Below are 25,270 nucleotides of genomic sequence, written 5' to 3' on the forward strand. Positions count from 1 at the left end.
ACTGAAAGGTAACTCTGATACATTTTATAACAAGTGGCTTTCCTTTTTAACATTCTTTCACTCTCTTCAGTCTCTGCCCCCTGATTGATGGACCCCCCCCCCCCCCCTTATTTATTTAATTTTAATTTTAATTTTAATTTTATATTTTAAATTATTATTATTATTATTTTTTTATTTATTTTATTTTATTTCTTTATTTTTTTTTTTTATTTTTTTTCTCTCTTCTGTCTTTTGGTTATTTATTCATTTATTATTCTTTTTCAAATGGTGTATTGTTTCTTGTTTCGCCCGAATAGGTTCCTGAGGGCCGCAAAATTAAAAAAAAAAACGTCCTAGGAGGTAGATTATATGCTTTGCTCTTCATTCGTCAGGATGCACAATATTTCTGTGGTATCAATATGTCTATATATTTTTTGTGATACAGATGTGATGTGATACTCAATGTAAATTTGACGTCAGTTCATGTTCTGATGTGCCTTACCTCCTAATAAACATATTAATAAAAAAAAAGAAAGGCTTCACTTAATCGACTCAGAGTAACTTTAATATTAGCTATGATCACAGCTAACATGTGAAAGCGTAAATTATTAATAGCAGCGATGACTTGCTGCTCAAAGTGAAATGTAACTCCGTGCTGTAAGAAATGAAAGCAGGACATCTACATGTTCGCGTCTCATCCAAGCGCCCAGATCAGTCCGACTTCAGTACCATCAACACCAGTAAACCAGTCACAGCCAGTCAGCCATGAGAGAAACTAGGGATGAGCAGGAACGGCAGGGAAGTCCCTCAGCCCTTTAGAAAGGTGATGCATCCAGAGATAACACAGAGATTAGAAGATCATAGCCAAATGAGCTGTTGGAAGGTGTATGCAAATGACCGGGCAGCAGTTTGCTGAAACATGAAGCTATGGTGGTGGTGTCATGTTTGAGCCATTCACTCTATCGAAGTTGAAAAATGTATCCAGTTTGATGTGTATGTGAACGAATGGATTTAAATTTGTTATCTGCTGATTAGAGTATTTGCTCAACTGATCAACTGATTATTTGCTCTTTAGAAAAGGGTATTTTTTTGGTCTGTTTTGCAATAACGGTGTGTTCCAGTCCGACCTTAATAATAACTCAAAACACGTTCTATAAATATGGTGATTAGGACCATTTTGAGTGTCCATATTTTAAGAGAAACAGAAGCCTTTTTTCTTTTTTAAAATCTGGAAAGTAGAAATAAAAAATGCTCCCTCCGAGTCTGTTATTTCGTCCGCCTTCACAAATTGTTGTGCGGCACAAAATATATAAAGTGCTCTCATTCAAAAGTGCAGTTTAAGTTTAGACTGCTGGAAATTGCATTCAGATTACACAGCAGGTATATCCATTGTTCCTCGTGCTATTTTGAAACATGCTGTAAGTGGAGCATAATCATTGTTCTGCCTGTTCTCGTTTGATTTGGAGGAAAATTTGTCTTGAAACTGCATGAGGATAAAAAAAAAAAAAAAACACACTAAAAAAGAGCGCTACAAAGACTGAATACACACCTCAGACACTGCTAAGAAGGCTCGGTGTTACACTTAGAGAACATCTTAAGAAATTCCTTTAATTGTCTTTTTTATTTGCATTCTTCTATTGTGAGTAATGCGGAGATGCGTTTAAGATACAGCACTGCAGGCGAGCAGGTTAAATATCAACAAAGAGACACACCTTCAGTCAACTTCATGGTTCAGAATCACCTAATTTGCATATTTAAACTGTCGGGCACTCATGAAATTCGTCTGAACACGAGGAGGAAAAGAAATGTCTAGGAAACCTTGTAAAGAATGAGACATCAGTGAAACTTTAAAGTAAATTAATTAATAATTTAGGATTATTTCTCCATTTGGGTACATGCCACATCAATTTTTTGGATCTAACTCTAATAGTCTAACAGTCCTTGCAGGCACAAGTCCATGGTCTTACTTCCATTTTATGCACACTGTTATACTTGTGCTTTGTAATTTAAGTCATCTGTCAAAGCGGCAATGACATTTCTGCAGGATTTATTCTGGGAAGACGGTGTGAAAACCACATGTGTTGCTATTTCTTTTATCACAAACCTATAGAGACATCTATTCCGAGTTTTCTGATTATATATTATAAAAAAAGACATTGAAACTGAACTGGCACGAATAGTTCATATGCATATCCGTGTGTGTATATTGCTTATGTGTGGTGCTGTTTGTGTTTTAATAGGGAGAGAAGTGAGAGAGATTACAAAAAGAGACGACCTGCGGCATGATCCGACTTTCAGCTGAAGGTAGTTGTCCATGAAAACTCACCCTATCCCAGCAGCAATCATTTTATCTCCTCGTACATCCTCTGTACTTTCTCCACGGGGCGCGCAGGTCAGACATCTTCTAATGTTTGCTGACCCGTACGGGACTCCGCTGTCTCAATTCCAATCTTGGGAACTTTTCAAGGAGGTGCTTTTACCCACACACGGGAGAGTACACTACACGGAAAGTGTGGATTTAAATTCACAACCTTGCATGACTTTTATTTGCAAAAATCTGAAGAATTAACTAAATGAGCGAGCCTTTCTTTAATTATCAGTACGTTTTTTTACATTTAAATGTTCAAATGAATGTATACAAATAGTAATTGGTCACCTTCTGAATCAATAGGGCGCCCCCCTTCCTCTCCCACTCAACCCACCACTCAGACCATCTGAATCCCTAACTGCAGTTCTGTTATTAGCACTGCCTGGTGGAAGGCTTGGCACGGTGTGAGGGGGAGGCCGGACCAGTGGGGATGTCCTGGTGCAGTCTGTCCTGCGCCGTACGCCGGACTCCTGACCATCCCATATTAATCAGATTTGCCGCAGCAGCCATATGTCCAAGCAGCATGATAAAGCCCGGCTGCTACCTGGCACCCAATGGATGCACTGTCAACTCAGTGTGTGTGTATGTGATGTGTGTATTTCACACGTCATTCCTCCTGAGACATTCCCTCAAAAGATCTGTTGAGACATCAAAAATGTTTGGCGTGAATGCCTTAGCTACTATTTTGTGTGTTTTTTTATTCAAGATGTTCAGATTTAAAAAAAAAAAAAAAAAACAGGACACCAGAGGCAACCCTAAATGAGGAGGAAGTCATTTTTGGGCCAAGTAATCATTTGCCACAGTGTTTTGGGAAATACATGGGGCTATGTACGTCACTGCAACACAAGAACTGGCACTATGGAAGTGCATTGACAAAGACTCGTTCCTGTTTCCATCTGTCACCTTATGTTTAACAGCATATTATATATTTTATATTCTCATAAGGTTCAGTCCCGGTGGTGCCATGTTTTGGACACTGTAAAAGCACAATGAAGAATCTACTCGAGTATTAGCACAGGGACATGCATAGCAGGCTGGTAATGCAAAGAGTGACCGAATGTAATTTACCATCTCTAGCTTTGTATTAAATTCCATAAAAAAATAATATACATGCATCCACAATCCATAATTCATAACCGATCCTCGCAAGAGGCAGCATCAACACTTGTCAAACATGATTAACTACGTCTGTATCTTACACAAATTTAATTCCTCTCTGTGTCTCTGCCTGTAAATCAGACAGCAACCGCTCGCTCACAAGATTTGCGGCGGAGGTTTTTCATGTGTTTGAGCGTCGCAGGCAGGAACTTTTTTTATTTTTTTTCCCCCCGAATGAATGAAAAACCTAAAGCACACAGAACAGTTCACGTCTTTGTTTGAGTAATCAGCGCAGATGTTGTTGTTGCCATCTACTGTCTGCAAAACACGAGGAGGAAAAAAAAAAGCACAAATGTGAGCATCATGCAGAGAGCAGTAATTATTATGAATGAGCATTAAAAAAACATATCAGCCTTCAGATAACATACAGTATTAATATTTGTGTTTCATATCTACTTATAGTTCTGCAAGACAAAAAAATATGCACTAAGGAAAGTTAAGGTTTATTCTTAATGTCATATATGGTACATATAGTAAATTCAGATACAATACAGTACAAAACAGTGTATCTGGGGAGGCATCTGATAGTCCCATAATCATTCTGCAGCACAATGACATCCCCAACCTTACAGTCACAGTGTTTAAGAAGTATCTTCAGCGACAAGAAGAACAAAGAGTCCTGCAACAGATGGTAATTCACCCCACCCAATGTCCCATTTACCCCAATCCTCCACCCCCAGGGCCATGATACCAACAACACAGAGTCAGTCTGGGGATTACATGAAGAAACAGAAGCAAACGAGACAGCCACAATCCAAAGGAGGACTGCAGCAAGTTCTCCAAGATGCCTGGAACAAACAAAATGCCTGGAGTAAATCTTAAGGTCAAAGAGCAACTGATCCAATCCTGAGCTGGAATGTTTGTATTTTTGTCTCACTCATTTTGTCGTCCAGTGACAAATACAAAGTTTAAAAGTGTTTTTAATCCTGAAAACATTGTACAAAACACTGCCGCTGCAAACATTAAAGCTCAATAATGGGAATTTATACAGGAAAAAGGGGGTGTTTATATCACGCAGTGCATACAAATCCTAAATCTTATGACAGTTAGAGTCTGTGAGTATACGCGGCGTCGACATCAGAACGCCGACGCCACATTTGCGCGCCTATTAGACGTAATTAAATCTCAAAATGTCCTCACTGAAAGCCAGACAGGGAGATGCATGTCCTCAGATGATATTACGGGTTGTTCAGTCATGCAAGGTGGACCGTTCTCCTCACGAGCCCACCCACCCGCGTGCGTACCCCCCTTTTCTCGCCGCTCAGCCCCCACCCACCCAGCCACCCAGCCACCCACCCAGCCATCCATCCTTTTGCGCTGACATACATCTGAGCAGGACCCTGCACCTTTTGTCTTGGGCTCCCTCTTTGTTAGCAGCTGGTGGACAGAGCAGCAGCCTGCAGCACGTCTACAGTAACAGTGCAGTGACACATCAGCCATGTTTTTTTATTATTATTATTATTATTTTGCACGCAGTGGGAATTAAATAGATGATTTGAATTCATTTGATGAGGAATTCACTCTTTTGACTTGGCTTTTATTTTAATAAACCTTTGGGGGATTGTGATCAGTGGTTGGGGGGGTATGAAAGGGACTTTTATTAAAAATATATATTTTTTTTTAAACACACACATTTTTTTATATTGTCATCTTATAATATTAGTATCTATCTATCTATCTATCTATCTATATGTCTGTCTAGTTGAGGTTTGGAGCAGCATCACCACCAAAGTGAACTGCAGATAACCTCATGACGTGGCAGACATAGTATGCAAGCCTATATAAAAAATCACCGTGGCCGCATGTGTCTGGTGGTGGTCTGAGCCGCTGATAAGGCTTTGCAGACTATCTGACTTCAGTCTAGATGAAGGATGAGCTTCTCAGGCATAGACGTTGTCCATCCTGCTGATGCTCCCTCGTCTCATCGTAAACTCTTGTGCACCCTCTGGTGCTTGCTAGTCTCCCAAACTTCTTTGTGTAGCCTGCTTTGCAGATTGTCTTCCTTGTCTGTGTGGTTGCTCATTATTCAGAGACAGACGGATCTCAGGTCATCTGCAGCTGCAGCAAAGGAGAAGCAGGAAAGATGGCGATCATCCATTAGACCGACCGGGCGCACGCATGAAATACGAGGACAACTTTTGGGAGGATCGCTTGAGGAGAAGATTGTACCAGTGAGTTTTCCCCTCTTGCACTATATTTCCAGTTTCGTCAAGATTTCGGCTGGGCTTTCAAGGTCTGCGAGAACGTCGGTATGGTAGATCATGGGATATAATTTGGAGAGCGCCTCGTGAATGACCTGGATAGAGCTGATCTCCCTCGTCTCTCCCTTTAGTTCAGGTCCAGGCGACTCGGGAGAGGAAGTCGGGGCGAGATTTTTTAGTCGGGTGGGCGCTCCGGCTGGCAACCATGCAGCCAAAGTCAAGTGGGTCTTCTCGCTTCCCAGTTAATATCCTAAGCAGCCTAGCGCTCCCCCTCGCTATGTCGCCTTTCGGTTTGTTGTCAAAGTGACACAAGGAAATGGACGCGGCGGTGTAGAGAGGATCGGCTGCGTGTTTCGCCAGCACCGGAGCGGAGTGTTTTGCTATTCTGACATGTCTGGTCAGGGGAATTACTGGCCCCGGCTGTGCGTCCCCTCTCCGGCCGTGCGTGTTGTTGCGCGTTAGCTTCATGGAGAAGCCATTGCACGGATTGCTCTCCTCTCCCAACCAGCCTCCATTAGCGACACACAGTAGATGGCATAGCCGCTGGTCCAGTACACACACACACACACACACTCTCTCTCACACACACACACACACACACACACACATACACATGAAAGCCATGTCCATTGTGAGGAGGCTTTCCTCTTAATATTTTTTTATTTTTCAAATAAGAAACCTTTTCTGGTGGCGATTTGTGACTCTGGTTCTCCACAGTCTTGGAGCTGGATCTCTCGATGGTCGACTGTAAAAGTGGGGCTTTTAATCTATTTTTTTTTTTTTATTCAAACGTTTTGCTCTTGGTGCTATTTGCTACATTGCTACCCGCTTGTACCCCCCCTCTGCACTGTTTGGATGCCTGATCGCTGTCACTGGTCTCAAGTCAGGTATGTGACACTAGTAGTAGGGCTTCACCATAAAATGGAGGAAAGCAGATGAGTCTCCAAGGAGAGAGCCCTGGAGTCAGACAGGCAGGATCCCTCACGCCAGAACAAAGGTTGTGTTCAGAAACCGATCGGCCACATCCTCTCCTTCCTCCTCCTCCTCCTTCTTCTGCTTCTTCTGCTTCTTCTTCTGCTTCTTTTTCTAGCCTCGGAAGTTTAGTCTGCTAGAGGAAGCAGAAGAACTCTGAAAGTGAGGTTAGATCTTTAAGCGAGGGGGGGGGGGGGGGCTGTCAAGGTTACCTTCTGTCTTTTAACTCCACCAGCAGCTTGCACCTTCTTTAATTTACACATTTAACAAATGTGATAGTGTCTGTGCGTGCGGCTTTTAGAAAATGTTTATGGTGGCTGAGGGACACGTGGATGAGATAGGAATTTTAATGCTGAATAGTGGATTTTTTTTATTTTTTTATTTTTTTAAACCATGCAGGTAGTTAATGTTCAACAAAGTGTTGTCACCACGCACATGCTCTCCTCGCTCCCTCTTCTGCTTTCACAGCTCTGAGGGTGAAGTAATGACTGTTGCAGATAGTTTCTTAGAGGAAGTTCTCCAGATGATTCTCCATTTTTATTTTTATTTTGTTCTGTATTGCGTACAACGAGGTTCTGGTCGAGCTGTTTTCATTTAGAGGCTTCAAATAAGTTATTATTTACACTGGCAGCTGTGGGCTGATCGTGTGTGTGCAGGGCAGCACGTGAGCTTGTTATCCTGAGATTATACTTATTTATTTGATGTTCTTTAAAAGTTGTTCAGACTAATGGATTTGATTGTGGGTCACTTATTAACAGGCTTTATGTTGTAATGCGCTCGGCGTCCACTGTGCAGCCTCAGGTGACTTTTCACACTTTATATCCTGAAGGTGTCTGTTGACCAGCCTGTCAGAGAAGTGAAGGAGGCGTGTTTTCTAGCCGTAGTGTGTGCTTGGTAGCTGCTGGTGTGTGTGTGTGTGTGTGTGTGTGTGTGTGTGTGTGTGTGTGATAGAGAGAGAGAAAGAGAAGGAGAGAACGTGTCTGTGTGGTTGTGCTACGCTCTGCAGTTCCCCTGGCCACTGTGTGAAATCTTGCTGACAAGGAGACTGCGAGCTTGACACACTGTGCTGCGACAATACTGAGGCTGAGAAGAGCAATCAAAATGGTGGCAATGCTCCTTCTCCCTGGCGTGGCAGGGCAAACAGGTTCTCAAGGAGGAGCCGGGCAGAGGACGAGCAGGCAGGAATCTGCTGCGCTCGACACATTTGTCGGTCGCAAGTCAACCATCTCATGGATGGTGGAGGTTCTGCAAATGACATCAGTGTTTTTAAACCAGGAAGTGATCGTGATGTTTTTTTTTGTTTTGTCTTTTTTTTTTTTTGAAAGCTCTGAGTCTACGCAGATTATCTGCGTGATACTGTGTGGTCTCTCTTTGCAGTAACAGTTCCTGTAGTGACTTTCACAGGGTTTCGGATCATTCTTGACCTATTCGTGCTACACTGGCAGCTGTCTGCAGTCATCTGCTGGGGGTCCCACTGACTCTCTGAGGCCCCTGAAGTCCCCGGGTTCTCTGTGTGCCAACTTCTCAGAGAACGCAGATGTGTAATTTAATAAATTTAACATGCATCGCTAATTTGAATAGAAGAAATGGAAATTTGCCGGGGCCTAAGATGTGCTTCTGCACTCCTACACTTTCTTGAAGGATTGTGTCTAAATCAGAATAATTTAGTTGATTATTTGATGGACAGAAATTTAATTGGAAAAGATTTTAAACTTCTAATATGACTAAACACATAATTTAAGCGCATTATCTTGGACTATGAGTAACTGTGGCTAAACGATTACTTGATGGAAAATATAGTCTCCAGCTCTGGTACTAATTTAAATTTAAAATGACTGAGAGTTGCAGCCGTACTACACTGAATGTAGTTAAACTAATACTAAGATACATGGCACATATCTTTGAACATAGCGTTTTAATGAATTTATTATGAATTAACTGAGATACCGAACACCTGGGCCTCTACAACTGCAGTCATCTAAATGTGCTCCAACATACTCCATTTATAATGCAATTTCACAGCGCTGAATTATTCAAACGATCTTGTAACATACTATAGGATACTCCTGTCGAAACACGCCGTGGAGCATCAGAAGTAATTTCATGGTCCGAATCTGTGACGTCTAAGTCGCTGTGGTTGAATCCTGCCTCACCCGTGTGAAATATTTAAAACACATTGTACTTGCGGCCCCGGCTTTAAGGTGACAGGGCAGAACTGAACTATAGCAGATAGGGGGGGAAAAAAATTACATAACTGGATTTTGCAAGGTATTTCGGGATTAAGCTGGAAAAGCTTGACAAAGAGGACAGAGGATCAAACAAGAGAGACTTGTGCGATGGCCTGAATGCTGGAAGGAAGTGGTCGTGAAGCTAGCCTCTCACCATCTTTCTGTGTATCCTGCTCAAACACACACACAACCACTCTCTCTCTATCTCTCTCGCTCTTTCTCTCTTTCCTTCCCTCCATCTCTCTGTCATTCACTCCCTCACTCACACTGGGTGATGCACTTCTCCATTCTCCCCTACCTGGGGCAGTGAAGAAGGCTGGGGAGGCACACAAAAGCAAATTGAAATGCTCCAGTGAGTGCTTTCTTGACATGATGCATGGCTCATGAGATGCAGTCTGGCCCCACTGCTACAAACGAGTGTGGCCGTTGTAGGAAGGACGGTGTTTTACTGACCTCACTTCCTCCCTTCATAAACACGTTGCTCGATGATTTAGTCACAAAGAATCGCCGTGTTAGATTGTGTTTAGGTGTTGTATTACTTAAGGCTGTGTATCTACAGCATGGGCTTGTTTGAAATGCTGAAAAGCAGCATCATGTGAAGGTTTAAGTGGAACAAGGAAGTGGCTTGGTGAAGGTGTCATTCCAGTTTCTGTTGTCAGTTGCCACGTTACACTGCTGCAAAACTGGTTCCTCCTCTCTGCTTTCCACCAGAACATCAACAGTTCAACGTTGCCTTTCCCCTCCTGGAAAAACAGAAAGTGCTTCTAAACCAGTGAAGCTCACAGCTGTGCCTATCTCTGTCTGCGCTAGCCCTTTCAGCGTACATATGTTAAGCATATAGCTGACTAGTTTTGTGATGAGTTTAACGTGACAGTTTGTCCAGTGAGATAAATTGAGGCGTCTACCTCCAGGTTTCCAGTTTAGATTACTTCTGAAATGAGACACAGTGAACCAGCTCTGTCAGCTTCAAGCTGCCTGTGGTGGAAAAAATCCTGAATTCTTTGGAGACGCCCGTTCCTTGGGCAGTGTGGTGCCACTGGACAAGGCCTTCATTGAGCAGGAACAGGAGTGGTCTTGTAGAAGGGATCCACACTGGCTCGGCCTCCGAAGCAACAGAGCTGTCCAAGGACGATTAAATATTTAAGAGCCTGGAAAGGAGGTCTCAGTGGTAAGTTAATATTGATGGGTCTCTCATCTTTCCCTTCTCAAACTTGTTGCCTCAAGTGGTTGGTCTGGTGGACCTGCAGAGGAACCTTAACTTTTACTCTTCTTAAATAAACTTATTGGTAACTTTAACATGTTTCTGCGAGGAAGCCAGGCTAAGTTTGACTTTTCGGGTCTTTGTTTTGATGGAATCCTGTCTCCTCTTAAGGTCACTGTGAAATACTTCATCCTGACTAGCTTGTAACCTCACCCACTCCCTGTAACTGTAGTAACTGCCATGTCAGGCTTACAAGGAAGTCAGCATTGCAGTGTTTTCTGGCAGTTGTCCACTGAGCAGCTCTTACTAGAAACCTTGCCGTCTTTCCATGTAATCTGCCTTTTGTTCTCTGGTAAACTAGGGGAATTGGATTCAAGTGAAGGCATTTACATAAACAAAAGCAATGAAGTCGAAGTTTTAGACTTGAGTGAAGGGACAGTTAGAAAGAAGGCGTATCAGTTTCATTATATAAATAGTATTCTCCTTATTGGATTGTTGGAGGCTGTTTTTGTAAACTTTTGATACCTCGAGAGCAGCCAGTGTGTGCAGTCTGTTCATAGTTATTTTGTTTACTAAAAGTTTTTGTGCCTTTGAGGAGTAGTCAAGCCCAATCAAACAAATGAAAGGGTAGTATTGTAGTCATGCAATCATTTATTCAAGAAAATTAATCATTTGTACACATCTCTGAGTTGCAAAGCTATGTGAACGAGTTTTCAGTATCTGCCGTGACTCCCTTGTGCAGCAACTAAACATTTCCGGTAACTGCTGATCAGTCTTCTACAGCGGCTTGGAGAAATTTTAGCCATTTCCTCAGTACAGAGCTGCTTTAGGTCTGAGATGTTGGTTGGTTTCCTCACGTGAATTGCTTGTTTCAGGTCTTTCCATAACATTTCTGTTGGATTAAGGTCAGGACTTTGACTTTGGCTATTCCAAAACATTTATTTCGCTCTTCTTCAACCATTCTTTTGTAGAACGACTTGTGTGTTCGGGTCATTGTTTTGCTGCCTGACCCAGTTTCTCTTAAGATTCAGCTCACGGACAGATGTCCTGACATTTTCTTTTTTTCCTCATTGGCCGTCCTGGCCCAGATGCAGCAAAACAGGCCCAAACAAGGACGTTACTACCCCTGTGTTTCGTAGACTGGATGAGGTTCTGATGATGGAATGCAGTGTTTTTCATCTTCAAACATGACTCTTCTCATTTAAACCAAACAATTCTACTATGGTCGTCTCATCTGTCCACGAAACATTTTCCCAATAGTTCTGTGGCTTTTCCACATGATGTTTAGCAAACTGCAGGCGGGCAGAAATGCTCTTTTTTTAGAGAGTAGTGTCTTTGTGCTTGACACTTTTCCATGCACACCGTGGTTGTTCAGTGTTCTCCTGATGGTGGATTCATGAACATTAACATTAGCCAATGTGAGTGAGGCCTTTAGTTGCTTAGAAGTTACACTAGGTTCCTTTGTGACCTCTCAGACTATTATGCGTCTTGCTTTTGGAGTGATTTTTGTTGGTCGACCACTCCTGTGGAGGCTAGCAGTCGTCTTAAATCTCCTCCATTTGTTCACAAGCTGTTGGACTGTGGATTTGTGGATTCCAAATTCCTTAGAGATTTTTTTTTTTTAATTGTTTCCAGGCTGATAAGAAACAACAACTTCGTTTCTGAGCTCCTCAGAAAGCTCCTTTGTCCTTGTCATCGTGCACTTTCACAAACGTGTTGTAAAGATCGGACTGCGATGGACTCTAATTTGGCATTGAAATTAACTTGTAATCCTTACTTTTGCAAATCACAGATATGTAATATTGGCTCGTTTTCCTAAATAAACAAAACACAATTCCAGCATTTTGTTTCATTAGTTTGATTGGGCTCTTTTTTTATCTATTTTCAGGACTTTCATTTTCATGCAGGAGATTCTGAAGCGCGCAAAAAATTTTAATTGGCTTTTTCTTTTTTTTTTTGAAGACATTACAAAATTTATTTTAAACAGCAGCAGATTGATTTACGTCAGGAAGTGGTTTCCTAGGAGAGATGGGCTACAAGGCTGCATGGAATGTAAGGTTTCCTGGAGTAATTGTCCTTGTGGAAAAACACTTCCTGGTTTCTCTCCAAGATCTGTCCTTGGACATCCTTCACTTGCCTGACTCCTCGCTGGTGTTTATTTAGCCCACAAACCCGTGTGTTTCAGTTTTGGGAGATCTGACTCGAGCTTACGGCATGTGTGCAGTCAGGTTTTTTTATTTATTTTTTTTTTTAGCTATAGCCTACTTGTGTACACTACTTAACACAATGATTTTTCTCTTTAAACTCAAGGGAAGAAATCTCTTGAGAAAACCAAATATTCCTTCCCATATAAAATTGCAAAAATAATCACGCCTTAGGCTATTAATTAAATTGTGCACTTAATCATTTTTGGATGGAATATTTAATCATGTTGCTGAGGGTTGCTCCAAGTTTTATCTTTCATTCTTCTCAGTGCAGAAAGAAACATTTCACCTCTGTCACAAAGTCCTAAAACACGACGTTGGATCAAATGATCATCTCACAGTGTTATCTACAGAAGCTTCCTCATATCTTCTTAAAAATCGTATCAGAGGGTGATCTAAAGTTCCATATATAGAGGCCCTATTATCAGATTTAGGAGATTGCCTACAGCTTGTGAAGCCACGCTCATAGGTGGCCATCTTCGCAGTGAAGAAAACCACACATCTCACTTCTCCTTTTTTTGCTGACTGCCATGACAGTCTGCAGAGGAACCGACAGGAGGGGAAGCTGCTCGCTCAGGTCCGTGCTCTTAAAGTTAAACACTACCATCTGTGTAACCAGATAGCAGAGCGAGCAGAGGCAGCTCCACTCAGCTGAGCAGGACAGTCAAAGACCTTGAGGAGCACAAAATGGTGGATGGCCATGCCACTGATACTCCAGCGTGATTGGCTGTGTCTCCTTAGCCACTGTGGGGCTGGCTGTGTGAAATGGAGTCCTCTGTGTGGATCGCTGGCCCAGCCTCAGCTCTGATGCAGAAGATAATTCTGTCAGCCCCGAGAGAGAGAGACGAGAGAGCAGCCAACTGAGGTGACTATACTAAAAGAAGGCTGAGCAGTAGACTTTCAGATAACTCAAGCTTGCCTGCTTGCTTCCACCTCTGATCCTCACCTTATTTCTGATTTCAGTCCGTTTTTCATTGGGTGCTTTTTTGCATTAGAGAGACCCTGCAGGAGCTTCAAGAAACGATCGGCTAAGATGAAAAGGTTCATTTTTAGTTTTGTTAACAGGAATGAAGAGAGTGACTATGCAAGGGTATTCATTATCTAACCTTCACACCCAGCAGGCTGTGGCTGAGGGATTTACCAGCCCCCTGTTTTGTTGTTTTGTGAAAAATTTCAGCCTTGAAGGTCACATAAATATCTCCGAGGCTCATGATTAAAACGTAAATGCAGGAGATTTAAAACACTGTCGGTGCTACATTTTGAATGGACTGTTTTTTTTTTCTTTCTGTTTGTTGAAGGTGGGGCTGTGGGGGGAGTTTTCACCATGACAACCTGAAGATAGTAGCCACATGAAAGATGACCATTAGGGCTCGTCTCCTCCTAATCTGCTTGGTCATTATCATCTGTGCAAAACAGGCCAAATGTTGCTACTGAGTGCTCTGTGTTGCTGCCGTCCCCCTTTTCAGAAGGGACAATCTGAGCCCTTTGCTAAGCACAAAGGCTACCCTTGGAGCAAGGTTACTTGTACCATGATGGCCAGCTTCTTTTCTTTTTTTTTAGTTCAGCTTTTGAGGGAAACATGGAATTAGTGCGTTGAATGTCTTTGATTGAGAAAGGAAATGTCTCGGTTTTGAAAGAGGAGAGTGAGTGCACTAATATTAAGTATTAAAGGCTCTCAGACTGGGTGGGTGATGTCAGGTAACCATCTGTCAAATATAGACGGGCTGACACATGCTCTGTCTGACCTTGCAGTATAGATGACCCAGTGATAAAATAGAAAATGTTGATCTCTCCTGGGGATTAGTGGAGTATTCAAACCAGGAGCTGTCCCCATCTTCCCTTTCTCTTTTGGATATGAAGACTCTTTTGCATACTTCAAGGTCCAAGGATCACAGTATTGCAATCATCTAAACTCTACTTGTTGTTTCTCATCGCAGGGTTCCCACGTTTTCATATTTTGTGATTCATTAACTGCAATGTCGCAACGGACGATGATGAGCATGAGTTTGCTTAATAAATCAGTTTTAAGATCAGTAATACTGTTTAAACGGTCCTTCAGTCGGCAGCATTCAGCCAGTCTAATGGCCTCCATGATCTTCTCCTTTTACTCAGAATCCTTAAGGGTTGCTTGAGCCTGCTGCAATGGGTTGTTTCTTTTCTTACGCCCTCTGAATGTGACACTAGTGAAGGTCAGGCTGCAGACAGATCAGCAAAGCTTGCTGGATTTCAGCGTCTGAAAGGCTCTGCACCTGTATTTACCAGTCCTTTGAGACAAACTGGGATTACCGAGCAGGTTTCCTGGATGTTCGCAAAAATCCTTTCTTTATTCTTTCAGTTAAAGAAAGTTAAACACAAAAGGCTACTGTTGGCCTGTGCTATCTAAGAAAGGGCAAACATTTCTGTTATGCAAGTATGCACGGAACTCCTTGATGCAGACCTGCAGTTATATAAAGTCTGATTGCAATGAAACTTGATCTAAGTTTGCCTTGTAAGATCAAATGAAACTTGATTCTCAAATGAGCTATGGTAACAATGTAAGATTTTAAAGGAACATAGAGAAGACCGACATCTAGGAAGGAAGTATGGCAGCATGGGGACCTTATCTAGAGCAGGTCATCTTTCTATGATGGATGATGGTCATGTAAAGAGGAAGCTCTAAAGGAAAAACTACCAAGAGGCCAACAGCAAGCTAAAAATAACTGAAGGACTGTCTAGCTGAGGCTGTCCACTACATGCACGAAGCCAGGGTTTTATGCGTTCTGCACTCTCCTGAGCTGTCTTCAGGGCAACAGCAAGAGGCTTCTTTTCGGCAAAAGGCACACATTGCAAGCGTGTGGTTAAACCATGACGGGAAATGGAACTTGTGGTCTGATGAAATCAAGGTAGAATATATTGATCTTAACTTCCCAAATTTAGAGGAATGGCACAGAGAGTACAGGTCAGAACCTTAACTCCACAGCTGCTGGGTATGTGGGGAAGACGATAGCGTCAGATGTTTTTTTTAGGGAAAGTGTTGAATTTTCCAGAACGCTCTCAGAAGTTCAAACACTGCTTCAGTCTGCATAAAAGCAAAAGGTGCTTCTGCTGTCTTTTGAGGTAACTGGGGAGTTTTTAACCAGATATGAAAAGCAATATACTTGTTGTTCTTGGAAAGCAATCTGCTTACATTTTGTAAGTGTAATACATGTAAAAGATAGTAAATTTGAACTTGTAACCATTTCAAATTGTTTAATAGTTTGATTAGTAGTATAGGTGGAGACAGGCAAACAATCTCAATCTACCAGCAATAACTATCATTAGTCAAGATTAACTGCTGGTTAAATCAGACAACAAAAGGCTGTAGTTTGGTTTGTGATTTGGAAGGAGTTTGTTTTCTTATTTCCTAATGCCTACCTTTGATGACGAGTGTTTTGCTTGACATCAAATTTTCCACACTGATTAATGAAGAAGGTGCCAGAAGAATGTTTCTAGTCAAGGCCGCCGTGTTAGCTGGTTAATGGTTGACCTACTTCTTTTTAATGCCACGTGCTTCTTGAAACAGGTTGGCAACGTCATTTTTAGTAAGGTGGCTGATATTATCTTTCGATAATGCTGATGTAGTTCACCACTACCGAATACATATTTGACTTTCACACTTTCCAGAGTTGGTGTATGAAGATGACACGGCCACAGTGTGAAAGTAGCATTAGCGTGTGGTTTAACATAAAACATTAGCGTTATTCCTGCTTAAGTTTCTGGGTATTTTTTTCAAGATATAGTAACAAACCTCAAGGAAAAACTAAAAACTGATTTATGTGAAGAATACTAAATAAAAACATTGCAAGTTAAAACATGTGCTAGCCCTCTTGCAGCATGATGTGTGATGGAATTGCTGATATATTTCCAGCTCTGTTCTCTTCTCCTGCATTTTATGCCATTCCCATCCCTATCATTCAATTCCAGCAGACGTATGATGAATGTTATGACAAAACGTTCATACTGAACATTATTGATTCCTCCCTTCTCCTCTGAAAAGGCCTGGTTCATTGATCGGGCAGGTAGGAATCGATGCTTCATCTCTGTGTGTTCAGACTTGCGGCATCATGTGATCACATCAGTTAAGGAAGCTCTCTGCTCTGATCACAGGCAGAGAGGAATGAGGTCAGTGTCCAGCTAAATGTTCTTATCACCCAAGAGCTGAAATGCTGTTGCAATGAGACAGATATACTCATCAAGGATAAATATCGGTCAGATTCAGGTTGTTAGATTGTGGTTTTGTGAATTAATTCCTTGGGATTATTTACATACTATTCTGTCACGGTCACACATGACTGTAGTTAAGAAAATTCATGCAAGTGTGTGTTCATTTCTCTTAAACTATCTTCAGTTACAAGAAGAACAGTCCTGCAACAGATGGTAATGCACGTCCACCCCATCCAGCCCAACCCCCACTCTCTCTGGATTCCAGATCTCAACAACATGGAGTCAGTCTGGGATTACATAAAGAGACAGAAGCAAGTGGGACAGCCTAAATCCACAGAAGAACAGTTTAAGTCCTACAAGATATTGCCAAACAAGTATACATTTGAGCATTGGCAGTATTTTAAAGGCCACATCAAATATTGATTTGATTGATTATCTGATTTTACTACTTGAATTATGTAAACTTATGAAAAACAGCTGCTCATGGTGTATTTTTTTATTTTTAGGGCTGAGGACATTTGCACGGTGCTGTTTGTCAGTAATGGAAATCCAAATTTAATTAGCCAATGTAAAAATTCTATGTTAGATACGATATGTATTGATTTGGCTATATCCCAATATCTTTAATGACTTCTGTGTTGCTGAAACTATTAAAAAATCAGTCTGTTGCATACAGTGTTAGTGGCTCTGTGAGGCTGTACTTCAGCACAGTGCTACCTTAAGCTAAATGCTAATGGAAGCCTGCTAACTTGCTCACCAGGATTTTCAACATGCTCATACCATGCTAATATTAAGCGGGTGCAATGTCTCCATTTTTATTTAGAATATTAGCTTGCTAACGGTTGCCTTTTAGCACTAAGATTAACATACAGTCGATCAGACATAACATTATGACCACAGACAGGTGAAGAGTATAACATTGACTAGCTTGTGACAATGCAGTGTTCTACTGGGAAACCTTTATGTACCACCCACCTAGACCAGACCAGGTCTAGGTGGGCCCCACAGCATTATTAGAAAGGATCATGATGTTATGTTTGTTCGGCTGTATTTTATCATAATAAATTGAAAATGTGGCCTGACGATTGCTCCAAAGTCAAAGCCACCAATGTGATGGATGTGAAGGGCAGCAGATTGCATGCCAATACTTGTTGAGACATTTCCCTTGAACTCACCAATGTGAACCTTAAGGTGGATTTAGATGAAAAGCCAAATCTGTTGGCATTTCATGAGAACCTGTAAAAACAAAGTCAGCATTAGTGATACACAGGTATCTCTCCCTTATATGGTTACTAATGCAACATGAGACTACCATGGAGTGTAGTGGTTGTATCTGTCAATATGTTATTCTTCTGTGAAGGGATGAGGCTCAGTATTGGAATATGAAGGTCAGTCAGGTCGGACTAGCTTGTTTTGAACCAATGTTGTTATCTGCTACAATGCTGACAGATAAAAGCTCAACTGTGAGCCAACAAATGTGTCAGCTGCACCCAGGCCAGAGAATTACTACAACCAGACACTCTTATTTTGGGGCACCATTCCTAATCTGAACCAAAATAACTTCCAAAGCATGCGTTAAGAAATTCTTGGAGATCCTTTTTACGGAATAATGCTCTGTGACATATTCAGACCCTGTGGCTTAAATGTGTGTACCTTCAGGTGAGGCTAAGCCATGAAAAATTCAAGGCGAGTTGACGCTGGAACTCTGCACTGTGTGTATTTGAGGTTATGATGGTGCTCAGTGGCTCTGTGTGTGTGTGTGTGTGTGTGTGTGTAATCTGTCACGACTGATTGTTGTGTGTGCAGGGCAGTAAATTTAGGCACATATGGGTGCATGTTAGTTGACAGTACAGACGTTAATTATGCTTCCTAGCTGGCTTGCCGTTGGCTGGGGTTTCAGGGCCTGTAGCTCGCTGTGTCTGTTCACCATAAAAAATGAAATTATATCATAAAAGTGCAGCTCCAGTACACTGTTAACAATGTCCCCTTATTTAATTTTATTGTTATTATTTAAAGCTGCCAGCGAGGCAGTAGAAACGAACTGCGAAAAAACTGAACATGACACTGACTTACGACCTTTTAAGTTGACACACAATATTGCCAAAAGTACTCCAATCCAATTAACTGAATTCAGGTGTTCCAATCACTTCCATGGCCACAGGTGTATAAAATCAAGCACCTAGGCATGCAGACTGATTCGACAAACATTTGTGAAAGAACGGGTCGCTCTCAGAGCTCAGTGAGCATGGTACAGCATGGTACTGTGATAGGATGCCACCTGTCCAGTTGTGAAATTTCCTCGCTACTAAATATTCCACAGTCATCTGTCAGTGGTATTATAACAAAGTGGAAGCCATTGGGAACAACAGCAACTCAGACACAAAGTGGCAGGCCACGTAAACTGACAGAGCAGGGACAGCGGATGCTAAGCCGCATAGTGCACAGAGGTCGCCAACTTTCTGTAGAGTCAGTTGCTACAGACCTCCAAACTTCACGTGGCCTCAGATTAGCTCAAGAACAATGCGTAGAGAGCTTCATGGAATGGGTTTCCATGCCTTTGCAGCTGCATCCAAGCCATACATCACCAAGTGCAATGCAAAGCGCCGGATGCAGTGGTGTAAAGCACGCAGCGACTGGACTCTAGAGCAGTGGAGACACGTTCTCTGCAGTAACGAATCACGCTTCTTCATCTGGCAAGCTGATGGATGAATCTGGGTTTGGCGGTTGCCAGGAGAACGGTACTTGTCTGACTGCACTGTGCCAAGTGTGAAGTTTGGTGGAGGGGGGTGAGGGGGTTATGGTGTGGGGTTGTTTTTCAGGAGCTGGGCTTGGCCCCTTAGTTCCAGTGAAAGGAACTCTGAATGCTGCAGCATACCAAGAGATTCCATGCTCCCAACTTTGTGGGAACAGTTTGGAGATGGCCCCCTCCTGTTCCAACATGACTACGCACCAGTGCACAAAGCAAGGTCCATAAAGACATGGATGAGCGAGTTTGGTCTGGAAGAACTTGACTGGCCTGCCACCTCCTGTGGCATCTGTCGCCTAAGTCCATCTCCTTTAGCTCTATTGTTGGTCTCTGCCAATTCCTGAGGCCTCTTAAACTTCTAAATGCACCACAGTGTTTACTAGCTACTTGCTAACACCAGATCAAGTCTGCATGAGCAAAAGATTAAGAATCAAATAAAGTTGGATTTTGTTTGTATGGATTCAGCTTTTCATTGACAAGGTTAACGTTGTTCACATTTTTCCTGGTTTCAGTTGACGTAGCTTGTAGCTGATTGGTTTAGAGCCAAGACAATTCAACAATGAGCTCAACAGAAAGAAAGTGACACCACAAAGGCAGCTTCCCCAAATGTTTCCAGAACATTATCTAAAAAGGTCTCCCCCTTCTTTATTAAGAGCAACCTGAATAATAGTTTAATATTATGGAGCTGTGATAAAATGGAAAAGGAACTCTTCACCAGGTCAGATGTTTTTGTGAGTTAGAGTTTACTTTAAAAACTACAGCCCCAACAGAAATAGCACGTTAAGATTCCCCACAGATGTGGAAGGAGTGACTCAGTTGTCTTTACCCACCAGTCAGTGTCTGTGGTGTCTGTATTTGCAACTCACGGCAGCTTCGGTGGTTGCGGCTGTCACCTAGTGTAAATTGTTTTGGTGTTCCATCTGAGTAACTCTGTTTTCAACCTGTTTTTTGGAAGTTTGCCTAATACTGTTCTCAAGTACTGAGGCGAATCTAGTCTAGATTTTCTGGATTTATGTGGAGATGTGAAGGTTTTACATTTTCCAGAAAGCTCGAGTGTAGTCAGCACATTGTTTTTGGTGTCTTTTTAAGGAGAACAGGTGCCGTGCTGCAAGGTGTTGCACATAAAAGAAACCTAAAGACATAAAATACTTTCGTCATTTTGGTGCTACTAAAACAATTCCAACCTACCTTGTCCTGGTCTCTTCAAGACTTGGAGGTTCCTTGTGGTATCTGGCACCAAGATGTGAGCTGGAGATCCTTTAAGTTCTGTACACCGCGAGTTGGAACCGCACCAGATGAAACTTGTTCTGTGACAAAACAAGTTGCTTGGACGTTCGGGTTTCTTATGCCAGCTCATTTTTCTTTTTCCCCATTTCTAAATCCCGTTGCCTATGAGAATTGAGTGTTCTAATCTAATCTAATATACCCTCTAATCTCTAAACTGATATTTGCATATGAATCTGTAGGCATATGAATCTGTAGGTAAGAAGCAACAGTTTGGCAATAAAAGTTGGCCATATTTTACTATTTTTGTGCCAACCAAAATGAAATAATCCACTGTAATCATTTTATTAACGTGCTAAATCACCGTATATCGTCCAACTAACGATGCAGTCATCAGGTGTAGGATGAGAAACCAAAATAAAACTTTTGAAAACTGAAGCCTTACATCAGATTTCTTCTGCTTTCAAAGTCTCTCAGTTGTATCTGGTAAAGAGAATGATTAAAGGTTTGGTGCCAGAATAAATACGTCTCCGTGCTGCTTGACTTGGCCCATACTTGCATCAGCACTTGCTGGATTTCAAGACGACAAGTTAAGCCTTCACATACAAAAGGTGTGCAGAGGTTTTTTCATTCCATGATACAGAAAGGTATTGTTAAAAAATCTGTTATTTATTACTTATTTTACATAAGAACATTCAGACAGAAACAAGGCTAATTGGGGTTGATGTAATGTCTGTATGCCCTTTGTATAAAATCATAAGAGAGCTTTTTTTTTCCTAATATAAAACCATACGATACCAGAGATAATGAAATAATGAAACTATAAAAAAAAGACACACTTAAAATTGAACATCCGAATCAATTTTTAATCGTAATTACATATATATTTCTCATTTTCACACAATATTTGCTGCGCAGATTCAAAGACACATAGGCAGATTTGACACATTAAGGAAAACAGGTTGTGCAGTGAAGTGTTTACTAAACTTAAAACAAAAAAAAAGGTGTTGTGGGATGTGTTGTTGCAGTAAAGGATCCAGAGCAAATAAAGCAGTGTATAATTTTAAGTGAAGGGGTGAGCTGAGCAATTTCCAGTCTTTATTCCGAATTCAGTTAAATATCAAATACTGTTTGTTCCATATCCGACTAAGATTTTGATGCCTCTCGGCGACGCTTCATTCTGGTCTTACGAGATTTCTGTTGTAGGCTGTCAATCAGTCAAACGATATCGTGGATGAAAATTAAACAATGAAAACATTTTTGTACAGTAATAAGCAGGTTTGTGTACCCCTAGGCAACTTAAAGATTAAAATAAGAAATTGCGGCATGTGTAAAACTAGTAATGTTTCAGAATTTCATCAACTCAGTAGGCCTTAATTGAGTCATTATGATTAGTCTGACAGGTCAAGAACTCACATTAAAAGCTGTCTGCTGCAGTTGTCACCGTGAAGACCTGGAAATTAATCCAAGTGATGCCTAAAAACCAAGGAATTGGGAATTAAATTTCCACCGTCTAAAAGTCGAGACAAGATCTGAAAGACCAGAAAACTGAAAACAAGGCAGAATCCATACTACACAAGATCCGCAGAAAGCTTTAGCTGACACAGGAGTGGCGGTGCACCGTTCCGCCGTGCAGCGCCGCTTGCAAAAACAGGATCTACCATGGAAGAGTCGTTCAGAAGGAAACCTTGCATGCAAACTCATCACAAAAGAAAACGCACGTATGCAAAGCAGAATCTGCATAAGCTTGTCACTTTGGAAACCAGTAGACGGAGGAAGTTCAGGTTGAACTCTCCTGCTGCTGTCACCAAAGGTTTGCTAGCAGAAGGAATTAACGTTTCCGTTAAATTCCACTAAATGTTTGCTAACATTCAAGGCACTGAAAAGCGGCTGGCTTCTACAACAAGATAAAGACCTCAAAATCCACTATGACCTACTTAAAGAAACATAAGCTAAAGCTCTTGGAGTGGCCCACACAGTCCCCTGACTTGAAGATCTGATGTGTAGAGAAATATTCAGGAGTAGGACAGAACACTGTCATATCTGCTAAGCTTAAGAAAGGAAGCATTATTGTTCCTGTACACTGTAGGTGAAGGATTAGTTGGGAAGGATTTGATTGGTTTTGTACATGGATTTTCAGTAGTAATATGACATTATACCAGTGGATTAATATCACTAGAACGGCAGTGTCAGCAGTTATTCAGTTTTACGGCTGATGCTTTTGTGAATTCGTTATGGTTTGCATTTGTCAGAAAAGTGATTGTTTGATCTTCCTTTTCTTCTCTATGTTTTAATGCTACTATGCTGTACACGAGAGCAGAGATATGAATGAGTTGAATGACACTTCGTCAAACTACAGATAAAGAATTATTAGTTACAAACCTACTTCATGTGTGTGCATTTTGGTCCTTGGCAGTGAAAACTTTCCATTGCTACCAGTTTAAATTTAACGATTTAACGATCGATTTACACCAATCAGGCATAACATTATGACCACTGACAAGAGAAATAAATAACATTGACCATCTTGTGACAATACAATGTTCTGCTGGGAAACTTTTGGACCTGGCATTCAGTCATGTGGATGTTACTTAGACATGTACCACCCACCTAGACCAGACCAGACGCCCCCACCCCATAGCAATCACACTCCTTCATGCAGCCAGACACAGACACACACACAAAAACTGTTTAGGAACAACTCACCTGGTCTCCAAATTCACTAGATCCCAAACGGATCAAGTCTGTGGGATGATCCACAGAGGACCCTCCCCACAACCCTTAGGACCCAAAGGCCCCTGCTAATAACATTCTCTTGCCAGACACCACAGGACACCCTCAGAAGGCCCATGTCCATTCTCTGATGAGTCTGATGTGGAGGTACAAGGGAGACCTGCACAATATTAGGAAGGTGGTCATAATGTTATGCCTGATCAATGTGCATTCAAACTCCTTACAGGTTGCTGTAAGTTCTTGAACCCTGCCCTTAAACATGTCATGTAAAACTGTGATTCAAAAATGTGATTCACTCTTCTTGACTGAAATTATTATAGTGTGCATATTTCATAACAGTGATTACAAGTGGTCAAAAAACAGGTGCACAGACTGCTGTGAGGAAAACATTTGGGTGGGGATTACTGAGAAAAGGGAAAGGCGCTGTTTTTGGCATGCTTGTGAAAAAAAATAATCAGAATATTAGTTATTTACACAGGGAGCCGGTGTGCCAGCATTCAGAAGCTGCTGGTTAAGAACCTAATTTTTTGTTTATTTTTTATTTTTTTTGTATTGGCATGCACCAGACACCTTTTCTCTTGTGGCTTGAGTAAATTTAGGATGAATAGTCGCAGCAAAGAGCTGCAAAATATGAATCCATGCGAGTTAAATTACAGGTTTTGCAGCTTTGGATATTGAGTATTTCTTGCTGAATGTGATCGTCAGGTGTCAGGAAATGTTTGCGTAGTCGCCTTAAACGTGCCGTTTTATTGATCGTCTGTACATTTCTGTAATTGCTGAAACATTTGTTTATATGAGGCAGCCCTATAAACATCTGTATAGAGAAGACCCTACACCATATCAGTCCTGTACACTAGCCTTTCAAATAAGTTCATTTTTTTTTTTTTTTAAATGTATTCCAGAGAGGTGTGGTTTCATATTTTTTTGTAATTTGGACTGTGCGGTGTGCTATTTGTATGTGAGAAAGTGTTCGGCAGACTGTCAGATCCGGTGTGTTGGGCTCTCCAGGGCTGCTGACATCAGAGGATGGGAGTAGCCATCTTGATCTCCAGCTCTCGATCTCCTGTTTGTGCAAGAGGCCAAATTCTCTTTGGTCCTGTGACGCAACGTTTTCTGCTCCTCTGCAGGCACAATGAGATCTTTCTCTCCTGCCTTTCCCTCTTCGCCTGGGTAAACCTGGTGATCACTGTGGACTAAAGAGATCAGAATTTGAAGTATCAAACAGTTATCTATGCACTTCTCTTTCTTTTTCTTTTTAATGAATTTCTTGAAACTAAATGTGTATTGATTTGCCTCTCATGTTGTCATCCCATCTCTGCAAAAAAATCAATTTCCATGATACTGGCAACCTGCGGATACTGCCACTGTGTTTTTCCTTTAAAATGCAGGCTGTCATTTTCAATCAATGGGTCATTAATTATTGAGGCTGCTGTGCAGGTTGACAAGATGCACATCCTGTCTTGTTTGCCAGATGATTTATCTGCAGCCAGGACATAATAATGTAACACATTTGTGGACTTTTCCTGTCCCAGACGACATGAGATGGTAGCAGTAACCAACAGTTAAGGACAAAACCTCTGTACTCCTAATCAGCTTAATGCTGGCTTATTCAAAGGCCCTCTTTCAGACAGAGCAGCTGCTGTCAGCCGGTTTGAGTAGAGGGTGTGACTGCTGGCAGAGCTCACCGATGCAGAGAGACCGGTTGGTGATTAACAAATGTCAGTAGACTTTGGAATCTGGGGAGCCCAGTCTGATGGCTTTGTCCTCTGTCGCCGCTAACCACTGAAGGTCTTCCAGGTGGCTCCGACATGCCGTCTCACTGCCTCCTTTCTCCTCCCACCCTTCCCTTCTCGCTTCCCCTTTCTCCTCAGGGCTCGGAGCTGCCGAACTCTTGAGATAAAGAAGTTCAGACATGCCTCACATTTTAGACCCCCTTGTGGAATGTAGTTGGCTGCTTCTACTACATGTATTTGCTGTGTTTCTCTCCACAAAGTGTTGATTCACGCTATTCTTTCTTTGGAAAGGGGGTTCTTGCATTTCTCTGAAATCCCCTTGATGTGGGAGATAATGTCCC

General features: G+C 41.8%; 1 protein-coding gene across 2 annotated transcripts in view; it reads left to right on the forward strand.

Annotated features, from left to right (window-relative positions):
* The first annotated feature begins 5,253 nt into the window (after nt 1–5,253).
* znf462 (zinc finger protein 462) overlaps nt 5,254–25,270 on the forward strand; it is a 56,329-nt gene continuing 36,312 nt past the window's right edge. The window contains exon 1 of one of the 2 annotated variants that reach the window (XM_084572315.1): nt 5,254–5,676. The gene's annotated coding sequence lies outside the window, so the exon portion shown is untranslated. Of the gene's footprint in view, nt 5,677–9,835; nt 10,075–25,270 lie in introns of those variants that run through there. The other variant, XM_084572317.1, reaches the window with a different exon arrangement.

This window comes from Chelon labrosus (assembly GCF_963514085.1).
Source record: "Chelon labrosus genome assembly, chromosome: 22".
Classification (NCBI taxonomy): domain Eukaryota; kingdom Metazoa; phylum Chordata; class Actinopteri; order Mugiliformes; family Mugilidae; genus Chelon; species Chelon labrosus.